We start from the raw sequence: 6,721 nt of genomic DNA, 5'->3' as shown, positions 1-6,721 counted from the left end.
TCTTGAAATGATGACATAATAATTGTAATATACACACATCTTATTTTTGTTGAGGGCTGATTTCACATACACTACTTCGACATTAGCCTTGTCTACATACTTGAGCATAGCCCATTTAAATGTAACCTTAGCGAATGCCCATACAGTTCCTACCTACATTAATAAAAGTATTCGTTGTCTCAACAGTAATTATCCCCAGTTTACACTTACACTTTCTCTATTTTGGTTTGTAACCTTTTATACTATACAGTGTATGGATTTTAACTTGGAGCGTACGATAGCATCGCTGTAGCACCGGATGTAGCTACAGCTCGGCACACGCGAACCCAGCCCTTACACATTCATTACGTAGTTTAAAATCCTAATCCAGTAAACAAAGCACTTCGAATTTCACTACCGCCCAAAACCGCCATTCATGCACGTCTGTTTTAACTGCAGAGCCATTCACAATAGCCGCCAGTATATTAAACATGAAGAACAAACAAACCACGGCCGGCTCAGGTTGTGTTCCTGGGATGAACTGGAACCAGGCCCAGCAGTCCCTGTAGGCTAGCTCACGGAGCAGCCTAGCAGAGAGACAGGAGCTAGCAACAGCCATTCACTGACAGAGCCGTCACTCATGTGACCACGCCCTAATTTAGCAAAACTTTAAGACCCAATTATATATAAAGGCGTCGTGGTTAGAAAACAATTCAACTCACGCATCCTAATCATGTTAGGTGGAAAGGTGGTAATCTTAACTATATCGACATAAAATTATGGGAGCCAGGGGTTAGAAACATGTTTTTTTCTGCTGTAAAATTGGGCCATTTTAACTTATGGGGGTCTATTGGAAAATTGCTCCTTTCCTGCAGCCCATCGCCTTATCGGCCAATATTATTTGAACTGCAGTGGTAGTACTTCCGCTATTTGCGTCCCGGCTCGTTCCCCAGGAGTTTGCCGCTTTGGGGGGCTAAAAACCACCAAATGGAGCTGCTTCAGGACTCGGCATACCAACGAGTTGGTTTCCCATCAAGCACATTTATCTCCGCCCAGGCCCAATGGCGAGAGCAACGCCCTGCGCTGCCTCGCCCGCCGCTCTCAAGGTCTGGGTGCGTCTTGTGTCCCGCGAGATTTCAGACGTCTCATGTAGGCGAGCGTCCAGAGCAAGGTCGGACAAATGACTAACCATCTAGCAAGACGGCCGGATCGCAATTGCGCCAGCTGTCTGCGTCGGTCTTCGCTCGGCTTCGTCAATCGGCCTACAACCAGACAACACCTACACAGAAGGCCGAAAAAGAGGGAGGGCGAAACTGTGGATCCTTCACACTCATTGGGTCATGTGCCACGTTTGGTGTGTGTGTTGGAGGCGGGCGGAGGGGCTCTGTAAGCGAAGGTTGGCCAGATTTGTTTCCGGGTGTAGGCTACCACATGCGTTCGGGCCAGTCCAGATGTGTTCTGGCGGTCCGTTACGCTTACAATGACGTCCACGCATTGGCGTGTACGGCAACCAAGAGGACATTTTACACAAATTTTCGATGGTATTGAAACTCAACGTTTAAGAGCTTGAGGCCTCTTCGTGGGTGCTAACATTTAAACACACACTTCATTCTTTACTTCGTCCGAAATATTTGGCCCCGGGGGGGGGGCGTCAGTTATCAGAAGCGCGACCGCTCAACACGTGTATTTCGGTGCTGTTCACGGCATTCCATTTTGTTATTCTACAGTTATCGATGTTTTATAGTTATTTTGTTAAGTGTAACACAATTTGGTGTTTCTTTGAAATTGAAAAGGATATTGCAATTGTGTTTTGTTACTTTCGTTGCAGTTGTCTATGGTCTAAGTGTAATTTGGCCTTGGCTTTCCTATTTATGGACATGCTTTTATTTTTGAAAAGGGGAGAGGCAGCGCTGTTGACAGGAAGTTGTTGTTGCTATGGAAACAACATGACGGAGATTAACGGAGAAAAGTAATATCTACATTTTAAGAAGGAGAAGTAAACAATAACGTTTATGGTTAAGTGTTAGCACCCCCCGAACAAGCTCTTACGTTGATATTGGAGATTTCAATAAATTCAATTTGAAAAAAAAACGGGGAAAAAACAAACAAAACCAATATCCGAATAGTAGGCTACTTCAACGTACGAATATTCTGATATTTGGGTACAGCCCTAGTATATATAAATAATACTAGTGACAGTGACGTGAGCAGTTATGTGGAGAAAACACCCCAGATGCTTCGCTGTCGTTTCCTGAAGGATAACAGGTCGCTTATGGTTGTGACCCGTTATCCCCGGTATACCGCCCGGTATACCCTAGTCAGCGCCCCTAGTCACACCAATCAGCGTGCGATTACCGTACAGCCAATCACAATGCGTGACGTCATTGGTAAGCGACGGACCCCTAACACATATGGTACTGACACCGGCTGTGTATTTTCAAATTCTAGCCACTCGAGCTGGTTTCTCCAAAATTACCTACCCCACCTTTAAGCTACCTGTCATAAAAATATGTATTTTTTATTTTAACAAAACATATATAGAGTCATCAAAGTTAGCTCCACGTTTACCAACTTCTAAATTAAATAATGAATATAAAGGATCAATCATACAAACTGTATACACATTATAATCCAGTGTTATAAAAACGTTTTATTCCAAAACCAGCCATTCTGCATAATAGAGTACTTTTAGTTGTGTGACTTTAAGTTTATTTTGATGCTAATAATTTAGTATTTCCACTAGGGCTGTCAAGTTAATGCAATTTTTTTTAACGCCACTAATTATTTTAACGTGTGATTAACGCATGTGTATTCGTCCTCTGCCCGCCCGTAGTTTCAGAGCCCGAAGGCTTGACGTTGTTGTTGTTGTTAGTTGGATGGTGGTAGATTCTAGCGAGAGATATGGATAAAAAAAAAGGTGTTTTAAACAGCAAGCCAAGCACACAGCTGATGCTGACAGCCCCGCTCCTGCCGCTCGCTTCCGGCAGACCACGCTTGAAAGTTTGCCGGGCAGACGCCTGGACACAGCGTCTACGAGCAGCAATCTTTCAACAGTGATAGCTAAATGGGTGGCGGTGGCTACAGCTTGCAGGACAATTAATATTGTGGAGGATGAGGGACCGTGTGAGATAATTCGGATCGCATCCAACGTGTCGACTGCACATCAAAGCGCATTATTTTGACCCTACTGTAGGTGGGAACTTCAGTCTCATGCTTTGACTGTTATGAAGACAGAGGAGTGGCATTTTGCCGACAACTGTAAACAGGCTTGTCTGTTTGAGCAACTGGCTCAGTGCAGAGAAGTACACAGGGTTGGGAGAGAGTGTAAGAGAGAGAGAGAGGTTCCAGGTCGTTGTATTGAGAATATTCAGGAGAATATTTGTCATTGTTCCAATGATAATAAACAAACATTTGCATAAAGCATATTTGTCCACTCATGTGTTGATAAGAGTATTACAAACTTGAAAAATACTCCTCTAAGGTACATTTAGAACAGATAAAAAATGTGTGATTAATTTGCAATTAATCCCGATTAACTATGGACATCATGCGATTAATCGCGATTACATATTTTAATCGACTGACAGCACTCATTTCTACCTAAGTAAACATTTGAATGCAGGACTTGTAACTTGTAACTTGGCTATTTGTACCATTTTATATTTCTCCTGTACATCTTCCACTACTGCGTAGAATACCGTTTTAAGATAGAAAAGTTACTTTTGAATGTTTTCTATTGTAATCTCTAATTGCCTGATTAGTGAACTCCATGGAAATGAAGCTAATATGAACCATCCCACAACAGGAGTCAGCTGTGCAGTCAACCAAAAAGAAATGTCCCAGTTTATTGTATTTGTACAAATCTTACTATCATCCTCCGGTGTTTTGGAGCATGAATAAATTCCTCTGACTCACTCGACACTCAACGCCTCTGCTTGTTCAGATTTGCAGCTCTGAGCTGAAAATGAGTCGTCACACCTGCTAGATGTTGCAGCTGTGGCTCTGACACTGAGTCCACAGAATTGGAGAAAGGTCAAAGGTCGTCACCTCTCCATCTCCCCAGCAGCAGCAGCAACCCCCCCCTGCCATTAAACCCTGGGGGTAGTGTAGCAGCACCAGTGTCACACATGTATACATCAGCCCACTCACATACACAAAGCTGAGGGTGATTTGACGCCGGGTCAAGGTCAGGGAGCAGATGGGGCTTTCTGTTGTGACCTTTGTGTGGACAACAGGAGTTTGATTAGCTTGCTTCTCCTCCCCGCCCCCTCTCACTTATACAACTCACTGCCCTACCACTTGTGTATCAGGATAGTAGACTAGTCCAGAAAGTTTTCCATGCAGACAGTCAACTTTTTCCTGTTTTTCATTACTTTAATGGAAATGTCAAGTTTATACAAACATTTAAGTTTAATTTAATTGTTTCCTGCCAAAACACTTAATTTTCTGATTTGGTGGATATTTTAAGCAAATCGTGATTTGGCAATAGAAAATGTGAATTTATGTACTTACTTACTGGAAAATCGAGATAGACGGCTGGTGGCGCTAAGTCTCGAGTGTGATATTGAACCATTGTAGATAACTTTATTAAATGTGCAACTGTAGAACCTTGAAATATCTAAACAATGTGGAAATTTGACATTTCTGTTCTTACAGAAAATGTAAAAAGTTATGTTTAATTGCTTTCCATTCATATTTGGAACCAATTTTAATGCCCAAATTTGGCAAGAGAAAATGTGAATTTACTTGAATGTGATTATATAGATTTTGGAAAAGCGGCAGCTAATGACGCTTATTCTCGAGTATGGTGATATTAAACCAGTATTAAAAGAGCAAAAGTCAATCCTCTATAGTCCGTTTGAGTTTTGCCCGTGTGAAAGCAAACCGAACCTTCTGAAAAATTAAACAATGTAACAAATTGTCGTCTGGTGCGCACCAGAGAAGCAGACTATTAGTTGTGAATGCGACCTTAGATTCACTTCACTGACAACATTCTGAAAATCGGAAAAGCAGTCAGTGCCCCTGTGTCAGGTACAGCAAATGTGTTGTCCCTGTGTCCACTTAAAATCAATTCAAACACCATGACACAATTCCATCAGATTATTGATAAAAACCTAGAGGACATTATACAACATCTGAAATCCTCCTCCTGCTGCCTTGATATTATTCCAACAGGATTTTTCAAAGATGTTTTTCCTTGCATGGCCTCAGATCTACTTCATATAGTAAACAAATCTCTTCACTCAGGTGTTTTTCCACAGACCCTGAAAACTGCAGTCATTAAACCGCTCTTAAAAAAGCATAATCTAGACCAGGGATGGGCAAATGGCGGCCCCCAACTCCTCTTTTTGCGGCCTTCAGATTAATTTATAAACAACGTAATTAATAATAAAAAATAAAATTAAAATAAAAATGTTTTATTTGTATTACTGATACCGTCCACTAGACTCCTAGTTACGTCGCGAGCTGCGTACATGATTTCAAATACCGAAAAATAATCTGTGACACATTTGTGTGTATTGTGTTTGTTTCCCGGGGAAACCCTCACAAGAAACACCGGCTGTTGTTATGCCTGCTGTGACGTTAAATTGCCTCTTGTAATTATGCCTTTACAAGCTTAAAAGTTGTATTTATCATCTGAATTTGGAGAAACAAGTTTAATATTCTTAAAACCAAGACTTTGTTTATTTGAAATCAGATGAAAACAAACTGTCACGGACCCTGCCTTGTTATCTATGATTACTACGCTTTTCATTCATAATTTCAGCGGGAGGGAGGGGGAGTGGTGCTGAGGAACAGGCTGACATGTGTCTGTGTTGACATTTCCCTTATTATGGAATAAGGGGAATGCAGAGACTGGCTACAAGTGTTTTAGGTTCAAGTTAGACAACTAATGTCTGGGTTAGTGTTCATGACTTCATGTGTATGTCATCTTAATGGTTAATCTCAATACACACACATTTTCCGTGCTTTCCAATAGTTTAAAATAGTTTTATTCCACTGTTTAATAACCTGTTCAATACAAACATGCCACTTGTACAAATGAAATAACACTTCTGTGAACTGATATTTGTTTAGTGAGCTTATTAGAGGTTGTTCCCATTTTTTGGGGATGTTCCCTTTGATTGTAAAATGTCAATGAAGATGTCAGACTTAGTATATTTGTTAATAATTACATACAACACATGGAATTTTTTGTGTGTGGTGTGTGTTTCAAAGTGAATCTGCGCCCCCCTGGGGCCAGTACATCAATGATGTGGCCCCCACCACCATCAAAGTTGCCCATCCACTGATCTAGACGCTTCAGTAATGGAACAATTTACAGGCCCCATATCAAACCTGCCATTTCTAGGTAATCATTGAAAAGTTGTTTTTCAAACAGGTTGAGTAATTTTCTTGAATTTAATACCTGTTTGATGTGTTCCAGTCAGGCTTTCGTCCAACACACAGCACTGAGGACTGCTCTTGTTAAGGTCTTCAATGATCATCCACTTAAACACAGACAGTGGCAGAACTTTCAGTGTTAGTATTATTAGATCTCAGTGCTGCGTTTGACACTGTGACACAACAATATTACTAGACAGAGTAGAAAACTGGGTGGGGACTTTCGGCACAGTTCGTTAATTGGTTTGAATCCAAACTTAAGGACAGAAACGTTATTTCTTTAGGTAATACACATCTGGAGTTAAATCTGACATGTGGGTTCTCAAAGCTCGCATCCCTGGGGCTCTTCTCTTTAAAA

Source organism: Notothenia coriiceps, unplaced genomic scaffold (assembly GCF_000735185.1).
Source record: "Notothenia coriiceps isolate Sejong01 unplaced genomic scaffold, NC01 NC01_scaffold00037250, whole genome shotgun sequence".
In the NCBI taxonomy this organism is placed as follows: Eukaryota; Metazoa; Chordata; class Actinopteri; order Perciformes; family Nototheniidae; genus Notothenia; species Notothenia coriiceps.
This window is presented reverse-complemented; position numbering follows the sequence as displayed.